The sequence below is a fragment of the Capra hircus genome, chromosome 3 (genome assembly GCF_001704415.2).
Source record: "Capra hircus breed San Clemente chromosome 3, ASM170441v1, whole genome shotgun sequence".
Classification (NCBI taxonomy): domain Eukaryota; kingdom Metazoa; phylum Chordata; class Mammalia; order Artiodactyla; family Bovidae; genus Capra; species Capra hircus.
This window is the reverse complement of record NC_030810.1, coordinates 37,972,364-37,989,483: the sequence shown is the minus strand read 5'-3', so window position 1 is coordinate 37,989,483 and position 17,120 is coordinate 37,972,364. Positions and strand designations below refer to the sequence as shown.

At 39.1% G+C, this 17,120-nt stretch overlaps 1 protein-coding gene and 1 pseudogene across 5 annotated transcripts in view; one reads left to right on the top strand and one right to left on the bottom strand.

Annotated features, from left to right (window-relative positions):
• The window catches only part of DOCK7 (dedicator of cytokinesis 7), a 191,425-nt gene that overhangs the window by 7,936 nt on the left and 166,369 nt on the right, over positions 1–17,120 (top strand). The window lies entirely within an intron of this gene.
• Positions 1,052–1,462, bottom strand: LOC102186452 (annotated as a pseudogene).

Here is a 17,120-nt window from a genome sequence, read left to right as displayed (position 1 = left end):
TATGAGTGAATACCACCTGGCACCTGAATCATCTTTCATAACTTCACTTACAGATAACCACAATAAGTTTGTAGCTTATCTAGTCCCTCCCTCCTCTAATTCAAATGTGTTTCAAATGAATTCTCCTTAAAACACAGCTTTTATCATGGCATGCTGCTGCTGCTGCTAAGTCACTTCAGTCGTGTCCAACTCTGCGCGACCCCATAGACGGCCTCCTACCAGGCTCTTCTGTCCCTGGGTTTCTCCAGGCAAGAACACTGGAGTGGGTTGCCATTTCCTTCTCCAATGCATGAAAATGAAAAGTGAAAGTGAAGTTGCTCAGTCGTATCCGACTCCTAGTGACCCCATGGACTGCAGCCTACCAGGCTCCTCTGTCCATGGGATTTTCCAGGCAATAGTAATGGAGTGGGGTGCCATTGCCTTCTCCTTATCATGGCATACTTATGTTCAAAAATGTATACGTAGTGACTTCTTATGGGGTTAAATCCAAACCCCTGCTTGCATTTTAAAAGTCATCTATAATCTGGTCTTTCTCTTGTTGCTTATTCTTGAGCTTACATTTTGGACTAGTCAATCTGGTTTTTTCACTTTACCCCCACAATGCTCTGCTCATTTCCGTCTCTATAACAGTTCTGTTGTTTTTGATATATGCTGCCTTTTCTCTTTTAAATCTTACCCTTTGGTTCAGAGTACTCCAAGCTGCTGTCCTGACATTTGGGATAACCATTTCCTTGCTTTTCTTCATTTTTACCGCCTACGAATGCATCCATAGGAGAAGGGAATGGCATCCATAAGTAATTTTATTTAGAAAAATTTTTAATTCATTTAAATAGAATCATACTGTATGTTTGTATGCTGTTCTATCTTCTTTTGCTCAAAATTGTATCTGTGAGATTCAGCCATGATGTTACAAGCAGTTGAAGTTCATTCATTTTCATTGCTTAATATTTTTCATTCTATAAACATAACCACAGTTTTCCATTCTACAGTAGATGGACATTTGGGTTCTTTCCCTTTTTTTTTTTAAAATTATTTTATAAATACACCAAAATCATGCAATGCTGCCAGCAGTGGATGCAATTCTGGGCCACAAGTCTGCACATTCCTTTGCAACTGGTCCTGTGATGGCAGAACCTTTCATCTCGCCTTCGTTGTTTCCTGTGACCCCTGCATTATCTTCAAAATAAAGAAACACACCATCTTTTATCCGGTATGAGTTTCATTGTCGAATTACCACTGCTGGATGTTCCTTCTTTCTGAGCTCTGGTTTGCCTTTCTTGACTGTGGCCATCACCATGTCACCCACACCAGCAGTAGGAAGTCTATTCAATCGTCCCTTGATCCCCTTCACAGAGATGATATACAGATTTTGGCTCCAGCACAGTTGATCATGGCTCTAACTGGGAGACCCAAGAAATCGGAATTTTGTACCAGAGGACCCACCACGTCCTTGCTTCAACATCCTCAGGCCCGGGAAGGGACAAAAAGGACTGTTGCCAGTTTTTGACTATTAGAAACAATGCTGCTATGAGCATTCCTACACATATATTCTGGTACATACGTTCCTGAGTTTTTCTAGGGTATACTCAGGTGTGGAGTTGCTGGGTCTTGGTTGCTTGTTGTAGCAATTTTATTTATCGTCAAATTTGTTAGGCAATGCCAAACTTTTCTAAGATAGATGTACAAATTTACACTCCCACATGTTGCTTTACATAGTTACCATCACTTGGTTTTGCTAACTTTCTCATTTTTGCCAGTCTGATGGATGCATGCTGCTATCTTATTGTAAAAGTTTTAACATATTTATTTGATTACTAATGAGATTGAGCCCTGTTTTTGTATGTTTATTGACCATTTGCATTTACTCTTTTGTAAATTACCTAATTAAATAGTTTGCCATTTTCTTTCTTTGTTTCTTCCCTTTGGGTTCTTTTTCTTATTGATTTTTGTGAGTACCTTACTTATATTCAGTAGATTAGTTATTTATTGATTTTACATTTTGCAAATATCTTCATACACTATGGTTTGTTTTTAATCCTTTTACTGGAACGTTTTGAAAACTAAGCTTTAATGCAGTATAACAGGGCTTTTCTTTTAATGTATAGTACTTTTGGGGTCTTATTTAAGAAATATTTTATTACCCTGAGGTCATTCATATATCATATATTTATCATAAACTTTGTAATTACCTCCTTTGTATTTAGGTTTATATTCCACCTGGACTTGATATGTGTATGGAGTGAAATTTTATTTTTTTCAGAATGGATTCTCCTTTTGCTATTTATCTGTCCTGCCATCTCTATAAATATGTGTGTGTCCTTATTTGTGGGTCTTTTTTATGGGCTCTATTTTGTTCCATTGATTTGGTTATACATCTTTTCATTAATTATAAACAGTTTTCATTATAATAAGCTTTGGAATTTGGTAGAATAACTCTTTCCATCTTAAAAAAGGTGTCCTAGCTGCTCTTCAGTTCAGTTCAGTTCAGTCGCTCAGTCGTGTCCGACTCTTTGCAACCCCATGAATCGCAGGACGCCAGGCCTCCCTGTCTATCACCAACTCCCGGAGTTCACTCAGACTCACGTCCATCAAGTCAGTGATGCCATCCAGCAGTCTCATCCTCTGTCGTCCCCTTCTCCTCCTGCCCCCAATCCCTCCCAGCATCAGAGTCTTTTCCAATGAGTCAACTCTTTGCATGAGGTGGCCAAAGTACTGGAGTTTTAGCTTTAGCATCAGTCCTTCCAAAGAACACCCAGGGCTGATCTCCTTCAGAATGGACTGGTTGGATCTCCTTGCAGTCCAAGGGACTCTCAAGAGTCTTCTCTAACACCACAGTTCAAAAGCATCAATTCTTCAGCACTCTGCCTTCTTCACAGTCCAACTCTCACATCCACACATGACCACAGGAAAAACCATAGCCTTGACAAGACGGACATTTGTTGGCAAAGTAATGTCTCTGCTTTTCAATAGCTGCTCTTAGCTTTTTGAATTTCTGTATATATTTTAGAATCTACCAAAAACAAACAAAACCTCCCAAATCTTTGGTGACCTAAATGGGAAGGAAATCCAAGGAAGAAGGGTTATAGGTGTATGTGTGGCTGATTCACTTTGCTATACAACAGAAACTGAGATAAATTGTAAAGCAGCTATACTTTATACCATCTACAAAGTGGCAGCCCACTTTGTATTTTCTTTTTTTAAAAAAATTATTTTTTTACCGATATTTAAAAATGATCCTTGATTCTTTGAAATGGGCATAGGCTTTTCAACTCTGGATGGTCCTCAGGTCCTCCAAAAAACAAAACAAAACACCACCCCCCCAAATGAAAAACTGCCAAGTCCTTTTAGAATTTGATTGGGATTGCTTTGAATTTATGTATCAATTTGTGGAAGAAATCATATTTTTATGTTACTGACTTTCCAATTTATGATCGTGGTGCCTGTCTCCATTTATTTAGCTCTTTATATCACACAATGAGGGCTTCCCTAGTGACTCAGACGGTAAAGCATCTGTTTGCAGTGCAGGAGACCTGGGTTCGATCCCTGGGTTGGGAAGATCCCCTGGAGAAGGAAATGGCAGCCCCCTCCAGTATTCTTGCCTGGAAAATCCCATGGACCATGGAGCCTGGTAGGCTACTGTCCATGGGGTTGCAAACAGTCGGACTGATCGACTTTCACTTTCACTTTTCATCACACAATGAAATTTTGTAGTTCTCTCTGCAAGGCTTTGCATATCTTTTGTTAGATTTATTTTTAGGTATGTATCAGTGATACACCTTGCTGGGCTTCCCAGGTGACTCAGTGGTAAAGAATCCGCCTACCAGTGCAGAAGACATGGGTTCAATCCCTGGGTTGAGAAGATACCCTGGAGAAAGAAATGACAACCCACTCCAATATTCTTGCCTAGAAAATCCCATGGACAGAGGAGCTTAGGGGGCTATAGTCCATGGGGTCACAAAAGAGTCAGGCATGACTCAGTGACTAATAAATGATAATATATCTTGCTAAACTCTTGTTAAATCTAAAAATGTATATTCCTTTGTATTTTCTTTTTCTTTTATGAGACAGGATGCTCAGGGCTGGTGCATTGGGATGACCCTGAGGGATGGGATGGGGAGGGAGGTGGGAGGGAGGGATGGGGAACACATGTACACCCATGGCTGATTCATGTGAATGTATGGCAGAAACCACCACAATATTGAAAAGTAATTAGCCTCCAATTAAAATAAATTAAAAAAGAAGAAAAAATATAGACCTAGGTACAGTGATGGGTAGCCTTGCCCTCCAGATTTGTTATATCAAATTAATTTTGCACAAAGGAATTGGTTTTAAGGGGCAGAATGTACTGACAATTTGTAGTTTTACTTAGTTATAGACATTGGTTGCTATTTTACACTGATAATGTCTGCTCCAGTTTTTTACTTTTAGTCTTTATCTTTTTTTTTGCTTCTTATTTATACTTTTTCTTTACAATTAAAAAATGAAAGCATACCTTGAAGAAAATAATAAAATAATAATGAAAATAATTATACTCTTTACTCAGGAAAAAAATTGTTTTAATAGAAATTTAATAATAATCCTTGATTCTTTAAAATGGGCACAGGCTCTTCAACTCTGGATCGTCCTCAAGCTGTTATACAACAGCATTGTGGGACTGATTCAACCAGAACTGTTATACTTTCTCAGGAAAACACAGGGTCAGTCTTTTTCAGGAGGCTTAATATTCCAACTTCGTACTTGATAAACCTCTGTTACAGGACAGACTAAAGCTGAAGGGGAAGATTAGGCTGCAGTCAACCTACTTACTGCCCTGTGGCCTTGTTTATTCTGTGTACATAGCTGTATCATATGAAAATCAAGGATTTTGTTGTATCTTTTGAAACTTGTAGCTGGTTTATTTTTTTGTGTTGATCTGCATATTATTACCTTGTATTACTGTATAGATTTTTAATATCATTTCTATTCAACATTGTATTAATATTGAGTGTCTTTGCTGACAAACTTTGCCGACAAAGGTCCATATAGTCAAAGCTATGGTTTTTCCAGTTGTCATGTACAGATGTGAGAGTTGGACCATACAGAAAGCTGAGCACTGAAGAATTGATGCTTTTGAATTGTGGTGCTAGAGAAGACTCTTAAGAGTCCCCTGTACTTCAGGGAGATCAAACTAATCAATTGTAAAGGGGATCAGTCCTGAATATTCATTGGAAGGACTGATGCTGAAGCTGAAGCTCCAATACTTTGGCCACCTGATGTGAAGAGCTGACTCATTGGAAAAGACCCTGATGCTGAAGGCAAAAGGAAAAGGGGGCAGCAGAGGATAAGATGGTTAGATAGCATCACCAACTCAATGGAATGAATCTGAACAAACTCTGGAAGATGGTAAAGAACAGGGGAGCCTGGTATGTTGCAGTCTATGGGGTTGCAAAGAATTGGATACAACTTAGCAACTGAACAACAACATCCTCAGTTTGTTTACAATCTCAAAATGTTTTCACTTAGTATTAAGCCTTATGGTTATTGTAGGTTTTTGTAGATCTCTTTCGGTTTGTGTTCCCTAGAAAACAGATACTGAGACAAAGATAAAGAGTTGAGACTTTTTCTGGGAGGCATAATCCTAGAGCATTAGAAGAGAAAAGGGAAGTGAAGCAGAGAAAGATGGGAAACAATGTAAGGTAATATCTTATCTCGTTGGCCACTGCTTCACAAAGAGCTAGGAGGAGATTGTTTGGCACATGTGCTTGCTAGGCCATACAGGATATCATTGGACAGCAGAATAGTTCCTCAGATCTGCAGATGGGACTCTGAAAGAAGAGGAAATTCATCTGCCTGCTTTTCTCCTGAATCTTCCTAACTCAGAGTTAGTTCCCTTTCCTTTCTGGGTTGCATCTTTTGGACCTCTTTGTCAACCACTCGAGATGTCCCACTACTTTTTCAGTGGCCTTTTATAGAAGAGACTTCTTGGTTTCAAGTGACAGAACCTCAAAGCAGATTAATTTGCACATACAAAAAGTTGCTGACTAGTGTAACTGAGTACATTCGGTCCAGTGATGTTCATATAGGCTTCTTATCTTCTTGTCTTGGCTAGATTTTCCCACAGAGTTGTAACAAAAGGGTTACAGTGGGAATTGACAGTCCCAGGCTCTAATCCTGCAAGTTCAGTTGTGGCAGAAAAGGTTTAGGAACTCAGTTATTGGTCTGGCTTGGACCACATTACTATAATCCTTCCTTGAACCAATTATTATATTTAGGGATGCAGGGGACTCTGACCAGTCCTGGGTAGTATGTCCTCAATGGCTTGGGGGAGAGATATGGTGGTGTCAGCAACACTCAACCTCAAAGAATGAGTTACTTATCAAAAAGGGGTTTATAACCAAAAGAAGGAGGATCAGAGAGCTGGTCCCCAAAACAACTGATATTCTTTGAAATTAGTCGTTTGAAGCTGTGTAGCATCACTATAATCATTTAAATATATAGCTGTATAGTCAGCTTGACTACCTGCTAAAATTTAAATGTAACTGGTGAAGTACGAAAACAAAACCAGGGTAACCTGATGCCATCTGTGGATCCCATCTCTAACTTTAAGTGTAGCTCTCACCTTAATGCCAGCTCTGGGCTTTCCTGGTGGCTCAGCTGGTAGAGAATCTTCCTGCAATGCTGAAGACCTGGGTTTGATCCCTGGGTTGGGAAGATCCTCTGGAGAAGGGAACAGCTACCCACTTCAGTATTCTGGCCTGGAGAATTCCATGGATTAGTCCATGGGGTCGCAAAGAGTCAGACACGACTGAATGACTTTCACTTAATGCCAGCTCAGCACCTCCCAAGGAGGTCTGCTTGGTTCTTGTTTTCTGGCTTTCCCATGCTTCTTTCTGCACCTGCGCTCATGCATCATCCTTAGGTGTTCCGTATTTGTCCTGTGACACCAGAAAACTGAACTCCTCTGCGCGTGTCAGCCTATTATTGATTTTCAGAAACTTTGCTGAAGATACAGGGATGGCGGTAAGGGGCCTCAGGGTCCAAACTTTCTTAGTGACTTCACCCCAACTCTTCTCTTTTTCCCATCATCAACATTCTTTTTCTCACTGTAAGCAGTTTCTTCCTCTTATCTACACAGAGTAGTTCCAATCATATCTAAACTCTTAAAAAAACTGTTTTTACATTTATTTTAATTTTTATAGTTATTCTTATATTTTATTTATTTGTTTTTGGCTGCACTGGGTCTTCGTTGCTGCACATGGGCTTTCTCTAGTTGCAGAGAGTGGGGTCCACTCTGTAGTTGTGGTTCACGGGCTTCTCACTGCAGTAGCTCCTCTTGTGGTGGCACACAGATTCTGGAGTGCAGGCACAGCCGTTGTGGCGCACAGGCTTAGCTGTCCCATGGTGTGTGGGATCCTCCTGGATCAAATCTGTGTCCCCTGCATTGGTAGGCGGACTCTTAACCACTGAACCACCAGGGAAGTCCTCTTTTTTAATTTTCTTTAAACAAAACAGGACAGCTTTATTGAGTTATGCTTTACATACCATATACTCAATTCATTTTATCATTCAGTGATTTTTAGTAAATTTGCAAAGTTGTGAAACCATCACTCAGAATCCTGTTTTAGACCTTTTTCATTCCCACCTAGGATCACTTGTGCCAGTTTACAGTCACTCCCTAGTCCCACCCCGAGCTGCGGCAACCCCTAATATGCTTTTAAGTCTGTCACTTTCTCTCTAAATTTGCCTTTTCTGAAAGTATCATATAAGTGGAACCATACAATCCATGGCCTTTTGTGTCTGGCTTCTTTCACTTAATATAACTTTTCAAAGCTTGTCATGTATTGGTACTGACATTGTGGTTTTGATTTGCATTTCCTTAATGATTAGTGATATTTTTCCTGTGCTTATGAACCATTTACATATGTTATTGGTGAAATATCTATTAAAATCTTTTGCTCATTTTTGAATTGGATTATGTATCTTGTTTTTGAGTTGCAAGAGTTCTTTATACATTTTAGATACAGGTCCTTTATTAGATATATGATTTGCACATATTTTTTCCTGTCTGGTTTGTGTTTTCATTTTCTTGCTGGTGAATTTTGAAGCACAAAAATTTTATTTTATTTATTTATTTATTTATTTATTGTTGGCAAAGCAATGTCTCTGCTTTTTAGTTTTTTATTTTTTAAATTTTAAAATCTTTAATTCTTACATGCGTTACCAAACATGAACCCCCCTCCTACCTCCCTCCCCATAACATCTCTCTGGGTCATCCCCATGCACCAGCCCCAAGCATGCTGTATCCTGCGTCAGACATAGACTGGTGATTCAATTCTTACATGATAGTATACATGTTAGAATGCCATTCTCCCAAATCATCCCACCCTCTCCCTCTCCCTCTGAGTCCAAAAGTCCGTTATACACATCTGTGTCTTTTTTCCTGTCTTGCATACAGGGTTGTCATTGCCATCTTCCTAAATTCCATATATATGTGTTAGTATACTGTATTGGTGTTTTTCTTTCTGGCTTACTTCACTCTGTATAATCGGCTCCAGTTTCATCCATCTCATCAGAACTGATTCAAATGAATTCTTTTTAACGGCTGAGTAATACTCCATTGTGTATATGTACCACAGCTTTCTTATCCATTCATCTGCTGATGGACATCTAGGTTGTTTCCATGTCCTGGCTATTATAAACAGTGAAGCACAAAAATTTTAAATTTTGATGAAGTCTAATTCAGTAATTTTCTTTTTGTGGATTATGCTTTTGGTGTTGTTATCTAAGACTGCATAATTCATGCTTAGGGTTTCCTTCTCTGTTTTCTTCTAGAAGTTTTAAATTTTACTTTTGGTTTATGATCCATTTTGCATTAATTTTTGTGCATGGTGTGAGATGAGGGTCTAAATTCATCTTTTGCATGTGAATGTTCAGTTGTTGCAGTAGTCTTTGTTGGAAAGACCATCTTCTCATTGAATTGCCTTCATACCTTGTCAGAAATCATGGATCTGTATATCTGTCCTTGAAATATCAAACTGTTCTGATTGCTGTTACTTTACAGTAAAATTTGATAGCCAGAAGTGCCTTTCAGCTTTTTTTTTTTCTTTTTTAAAATTGTTTTTTACATTTCTGTAAGCATTTTAGGATCAGTATCAACATGAATTTTGCCAATTCTGATAAGGATTTTAGGATTCTGATAAGGATTACATTGAATCAGAAAACTAAGATCATAGCATCTGGTCCTACCACTTCATGGGAAATAGATGGGGAAACAGTGGAAACAGTGTCAGACTTTATTTTTTTGGGCTAAAAATCACTGCAGATGGTGATTGCAGCCATGAAATTAAAAGACGCTCAGTCCTTGGAAGGAAAGTTACAACCAACCTAGACAGCATACTCAAAAGCAGAGACATTACTTTGCCAACAAAGGTCTGTCTAGTCAAGGCTATGGTTTTTCCAGTGGTCATGTATGGATGTGAGAGTTGGACTGTGAAGAAAGCTGAGCACCGGAGAATTGATGCTTTTGAAGTGTGGTGTTGAAGAAGACTCTTGAGAGTCCCTTGGACTGCAAGGAGATCCAACCAGTCCATTCTGAAGGAGATCAGCCCTGGGATTTCTTTGGAAAGACTGATGCTAAATCTGAAACTCTAGTACTTTGGCCACCTCATGTGATGAGTTGACTCATTGGAAAAGACTCTGATGCTGGGAGGGATTGGGGGCAGGAGGAGAAGGGGATGACAGAGGATGAGATGGCTGGATGGCATCACCAACTCGATGGACGTGAGTTTGGGTGGTGGGGTCGCAAAGAGTTGGACACGACTGAGCAACTAGACTGACTGACTGACATTGAATCTGTAGATTAGCTTGGAGAGAGTTGATATCAGCAATATTAAGTCTTTAGATCCATGAAAACAGGCTGTGTCTTCATTTATTGAGAGCTTTATTGATTTCTCTTACTAATATTTTAAAGTTTTCAGTGTGTAAGTCTTACACTTTTGTTAAATCTATCTTTAAGTATTTTATTGTTTTTGATGTTACCATGAATGGAATTAAAGAATTATTTTTGGTGAGGTTGTTGCTAGTATATAGAAATGCAATTGAATCTTGAATGTTAAATTTGTATCTTCTGACCTTGCTGAACTCATTTATTAATTCTAGAAATATTTGGTGGATTCCTTAAACTTTTCTGCTTATAGGATGTATTGTCTGTGAGTGAAGAGTTTATTTCTTCCTTTCCAATCTTAATGCCTTTAATTTCTTCCCTTTCCTTCCCTCTTTCTCTCTCTCCCTCTTTCCCTTTCCTCCTTCTTTCCTTCGTTTCTCCTTTTCTCCTTTCCCGAATTCCACTGCCTGGATCCTTCGGTATAGTGTTGAATAGAAATGGTGAGAATGCACATCCTGGCTTTCATTCCAGTCTTAGGAGGAAAGCATTTCACTATTAAGTTTAACTATTTAAGTTAACTATAAAAGTTTAAGTTAAACATTTAACTATTACCTGCTTACAGATAATGTTATGTAACAGATAATGTTACAGATAATCTTCATGACTCAGGTAATCACGATGGTGTGATCACTCACCTAGAGCCAGACATCCTGGACTGTGAAGTCAAGTGGGCTTTAGGAAGCATCACTACAAACAAAGCTAGTAGAGGTGATGGAATTCCGGTTGAGCTATTTCAAATCCTAAAAGATGATGCTGTGAAAGTGCTGTGCTCAATATGCCAGCAAATTTGGAAAACTCAGCAGTGGCCACAGGGCAGGAAAAGGTCAGTTTTCATTCCAATCCCAAAGAAAGGCAATGCCAAAGAATGCTCAAACTACTGCACAATTGCAGTCATCCCACATGCTAGCAAAGTAATGCTCAAAATTCTCTAAGCCAGGCTTCAACAGTATGTGAACCATGAACTTCCAGATGTTCAAGCTCGATTTAGAAAAGGCAGAGGAACCAGAGATCAAATTGCCAGCATCTATTGGATCATCGAAAAAACAATAGAGTTCTAGAAAAATATCTACTTTTGCTTTATTGACTCCGGCAAAGCCTTTGACTGTGTGGATCACAACAAACTGTGGAAAATTCTTCAAGAGATGGGAATACCAGACCACCTGACCTGCTTCTTGAGAAATCTGTATGCAGGTCAGGAAGCAACAGTTAGACTGGACATGGAACAACAGACTGGTTCCAAATCAGGAAAGGAGTACGTCAAGGCTGTGTATTGTCCCCCTGCTTATTTTACTTATATGTAGAGTACATCATGTGAAATGCCACGCTGGATGAAGCACAAGCTGGAATCAAGATTCCCGGGAGAAATATCAATAACTTCAGATATGCAGATGACACCACCCTTACGGCAGAAAGGGAAGGAGAACTAGAGCCTTTTGATGAAAGTGAAAGGGGAGAGTGAAAAACTTGGCTTAAAACTCAACATTCAGAAAGCTAAGATCATGGTATCCAGTCCCATCACTGCATGGCAAATAGATGGAGAAACAGTGAAAACAGTGAGAGCCTTTATTTTCTTGGGTTCTAAAGTCACTGCACATGGTGACTGCCGCCATGAAATTAAAAGACGCTTGCTCCTTGGAAGAAAAGCTATGACCAATCTAGCCAGCATATTAAAAAGCAGATACATTACTTTGACAACAAATGTCCATCTAGTGAAAGCTGTGGTTTTTCCAGTATTCATGTATGGATGTGAGATTTGAACTATTGAACAAAAGCACTGAAGAATTGATGCTTTTGAACTGTGTATTGGAGAAGACTTTTGAGAGTCCCTTGGACTGTAGGGAGATCCAACCAGTCCATCCTAAGGGAGATCAGTCCTGAATATTCATTGGAAGGACTGATGCTGAAGCTGAATCTCCAATACTTTGGTCACTTGATGTGAAGAACTGACTAATTATAAAAGAGCCTGATGCTGGGAAAGATTGAAGGCAGGAGAAGGAGGGGACGACAGAGAATGAGATGGTTGGATGGCAACACCGACTCTATGGACATGAGCTTGAGTAAGCTCCAGGAGTTGGTAATGGACAGGGAGACCTGGCATGCTGCATTCCATTGGGTTACAAAGAGTTGGACATGACTAAGCAACTGAACTGAAATGAGGCAGGTAGTGTAGGAAAGGGAAGCAGGGGACAAAGATCTGAGAAGTCTGTAAGATGAACAGAGTTTAGCAACTAATTGTATACAGTTTACACCAGAATATAATTTCTGTGTTATCTTATCTTGGTATAAATTGTATACAGTGTTACAGTTTATGGGTAAGGAGATTCTGGCTTTATTTTCCTGAGTAGAATTAAGGTATATTTATCTTCTTTTGGGAGGATTGACTTTTTACAGTACACGTTTTCCCCCTTCAGTTTTCTTTTTAGCTGCTGATTTAAGGTCAGTGATAATTTTTACAAATACTGAGATTTAAAATTTTTTTTCTGTAGTTTATTTAATATGTTCCATGAAGTAGGGAGCATTGTTACCACCATGTTTTAGGTGAGGAAATAGAGATAATAGTGAAATGCTGTAGATCAGAATGATGGAGACCTCTAAGTCTTTTAATACAGTGCTTTCTGAATCTTTAACTTAAATATTATCCCCAGATAGTGTCAGATGGGATACATGAGTCATCTGACATCCTTTTTTTTTTTTTTTCATTCTGCCCCAAAAGGAAGTGAAGTGAAGTGAAGTCGCTAAGTCGTGCCCGACTCTGTGCGACCCCATGGACAGTAGCTTGCACCAAGCTCCTCCATCCATGGGGTTTTCAAGGCAAGAGGACTGGAGTGGGTTGCCATTTCCTTCTCCAGGGAATCTTCCCAACCCAGGGATCGAACCCAGGTCTCTCACATTGTAGACAGACACTTTACCGTCTGAGCCACCAGGGAAGAGTCAAACTCTGTCTTAAATGTCAGGTGTATTATAGAGAAGGATTATTTCTGTTCTTTGGTTTCACAAATCAACCTGTATGTGTTTTTGTTTTCTTGGACTTTTAGTCATTACTGGTCCACTCTGGACCTAGATTCTTAAAGAATTTAATGCAGGATAACTTACAAATGACAGCGCCTCAGGTGGGAGTTTCATTTAACTATTCATGAAAGATAGGAAACAGATCATACCAGTGGTAGTAATTATTATAGTGTTCCTATTAATGTGTTAATATGTATCAGACATTGTCGCTGGGTATCTTTAACTGACCTCATAGGCTAGATTTTGGAGAATAGAGAAATCATTAATATGAAATATTTGTTGTTGTTCAGTCTCTAAGTTGTGTCCAACTCTTTCGTGACCCCAAGGATTGTAGCCAGCCAGGCTCCTCTGTCCATGGGACTGTCCTAGGCAAGAATACTGGAGTGGGCTGCCATTTTTTTTTCCGGGGGATCTTCTTGACCCAGGCATCGAACTTATGTCTCCTGCATTGGCAGGTGGATTCTTTACCACTGAGCCACCAGAGAAGCCCAGTATGAACTATAATTAGAATTATTTACCTTTGGAAACTTTCTTCCATGGAAACAGGCCTTCAGAGTTTTATGGATCTGAATTCGAACCCAGCATCTACCTTTCATAAGCTTGGGAAAGTTGCTCTATTTTTGAAATTTATCTAAAAATGTCTATTTTTTCTTGCTGTAGATTAGTATATAGTACCGCAGGAAATTTGGAAATACAAAAGGCCCCAAAGAGAAAGTAAAAATCACCGTAATTCTTGATTTAGCTTACATTCTTGATGAAGCTTGCATTCTAGTGATGATCTTTGCAGACCAGAAATCGCTTAAATGTCTATCAGTAGAGAGTGGTTAAATAAGTTGCAGCGTATCCATTTCATGGACTCAATGTTAGATAAGAGGAGAACAGTGGTTAAGAGTAAGCGCTCTAAGTTCAGATCTTAGGGCTATTCCTTATTGGTTAATATGACCTGAATTTCTTGAAATTTCAGTATCCTCTTATAGTGCCCACTTCATAGAGTTTTTCTGAAGATTAAATGAGGTATAAGAAATTTAACACTGTAAACAATATCTGGCACATTGTAAGTGCTTGGTAAACATTGATAGAATATTATGATTAATTTTATGTGCTGATACGGAAAGATTCTCAAGATATATTAAGTGTATACCAAGAAAAGGTTGTATTAAAAAGTAAGAATTTCTTATATACACACATCTTTTTCTTGAAGGATCCCTAATAAAACATTAAGTGGTCACGTGGGGAATGGGATTGGGGATTGGAAAGGGTAGAGAAATAGACCTTTTGTTTTTACTTCTTTGTGAAGTTTGAGTTTTATTTAATTAATTTAATTTAGTTTTGGCTGCACCACATGGCATGTGGGATCTTCCCAGACCAGGGAAAATCAAACCCATGCTCCTTGCGTTGGGAGCACAAAGTCTTAACCACCAGACCCCCAGGGGAAGTGCAAGTTTGAGTTTTTAATACCATGTATGTGTGTGCATGCTAAGTCACTCCAGTTGTGTGCAGACTCTCCAGCCCCCATGCACTGCCAGGCTTCTCCTCCAGGGGACCTTCCCCAGCCAGGGATCCAACCTGCATGTCTTACAGCTCATCTCTTAAGTCTCCTGCAGTGGCAGGTGGGTTCTTTACCACTACAGCCACCTGGGATGCCCCAGTACCATATATATTTTCCTTTTTTTTTTTTTTTTAAGATGTCGTCTTCTTTTATCAGGTTGTTTTGTCTTTTCTCCATAGTGGGAAATCTTATTTTCTCTATTTCTCATAGTAACTGTATTCATATAATGGTAAAGAGTTTTCAGTGTAGTTCTGGAACCAGCCCTTTGCAGGTTTGCTAAAGACCTATTAGAGACTACTTTGAGATAAGTAAACATGTTGTCTTATTAAAACATTGTTAAAAAGAAGAGTTTCACATAGAATAGGAGAGCATTACGATTCAGTAGTAGTTTTTAAACTTACCACTTAACAAATGGGATAGTAATGATGTTACCAGGCTCTTAAAGAAAAACTTTAGAACTCTTTTGTTGATTCAGACTTTTTTCCTCCCCAGCAAGTGCTTACCTGATTATTTGACAGTAATAGATAAAAAGGTATACTTCTTGTCTCCTTTCAATCAGTTAGAAACCAACAATATTTACAGGTTAATTTACTCTGATAAGCATTTGGAAAGTTCATGTACTGGGTAGTCTCTAAGTTCATCCTTTTTTCTTACCTCCATTTCTTTCTCTCCACTCTTACACTTTTCTCTCCATTCTACTTTTTCCCGTTGCTATTGTCTCATTATCTTAGACATTGAAGATGTAAAGATTAATAAGATGTAATTCCTGCTGTCAAGAAGTTCATATCAATTGTTCCATTCTAACATTCTTATTGAACTACTTTTTTGGGAGGAGGAATTATGAATTTTTCTCTCAGTTCAGTCACTCAGTCGTGTCTGACTCTTTGTGACCCTGTGGACTGCAGCACACCAGGCTTCCCTGTCCATCACCAACTCCCAGAGCTTGCTCAAACTCATGTCCATCAAGCCGGTGATGCCATCCAGCCGTTTCATCCTCTGTCGTCCCTTTCTCCTCCTGTCTTCAATCTTTCCCAGCATCAGGGTCTTTTCAAATGAGTCAGTTCTTCACATCAAGTGGCCAAAGTGTTGGAGCTTCAGCTTCAGCATCAGTCCTTCCAATGAATATTCAGGACTGATTTCCTTTAGGATGGACTGGTTTGATTTTCTTGCTGTCCAAGGGACTCTCAAAAGTCTTCTCCAACACCACAGTTCAAAAGCTTTGGTGTTTAGCTTTCTTTATGGTTCAACTCTCATATTCATACATGACTACTGGAAAAACCATAGCCTTGACTACATGGATATTTGTTGGCAAAGTGATGTCTCTGCTTTTTAACATGCTGTCTAGGTTGGTCATAGCTATTCTTCCAAGGAGCAAGTGTCTTTTAATTTCATGACTGCAGTCACCATCTGTAGTGATTTTGGAGACCAAGAAAATAAAGTCTGACACTGTTTCCACTCTTTCCCCATCTATTTGCCATGAAGTGATGGGACCAGATGCCATGATCTTTGTTTTCTGAATGTTGAGCTTTACGCCAGCTTTTTCACCCTCCTCTTTCACTTTCTTTAGTTCCTCTTCACTTTCTGCCATAGGGGTGGTGTCATCTGCATAGCTGAGGTTATTGATATTTCTCCTGGCAGTCTTGATTTCTTCTTGTGCTCATCCAGCCCTGGCATTTTGCATCATGTATTCTGCATATAAGTTAAGTAAGTAGGATAACAAAATACAGCCTTGACATACTCCTTTCCCAATTTGGAACTAGTGCATTGTTCCATGTCCAGTTCTAACTGTTGCTTCTTGACCTGCGTATAGACTTCTCAGGAGGCAGGTAAGGTGGTCTGGTATTCCCATCTCTTGAAGAATTTTTCAGTTTGTTGTGATCTACACAGTCAAAGTCTTTGGTGTAGTTAATAAACAGAAGTAGGTTTTTTTTTTTTTTTGAACTCTCTTGCATTCCATGATCCAGCGGATGTTGGCAATTTGATCTCTGGTTCCTCTGCTTTTCTAAATCCAGCTTGGACATCTGAAAGTTCACAGTTCACGTATTGCTGAAGCCTGGCTTGGACACTTTTGAGCATTACATACAATTTGAGCAAATGTTCGCGTGTGAGATAAGTGCAATTATGCAGTAGAACATTCTTTGGCATTGCCTTTCTTTGGGATTGGAATGAAAAGTGACGTTTTCCACTTATGTGGCCACTGTTGAATTTTCTGAATTTCTCTATTTAGTCTCATATTTTTCACTTCAGCTTTTTAAACATTATTAAGCACCCAGAGTGTTCTAGGCACTCTTCTAGAGGGTGCTAAGTTAGGTAAAACTAATTGCTTCGTTCCTTGTAGGGAGACAGGTAAATAGATTTCAGAACAGTTTGATACATGCTATTCATCTGCTCAGTTATCACAATGAGGTAGTTTTTGATAGGAAAGTGCCGCCAGACAGTTAAAAACAATACACATTTTCTTTAATGGCAGAAATTAACCTCTTTTGAGACATTTATACAAAAAAAGAGACATACCCCTGTCAGAATTAAAGGTTTTTGGCTTCAGTCATTCCTCAAGGAGGTTGCAGAGGTACCTCTGAAAAGTGAATGTGCCAGGTCTGAGTAGCCAAATCTTTCATATTTCACCAGACTCTTTTTTCC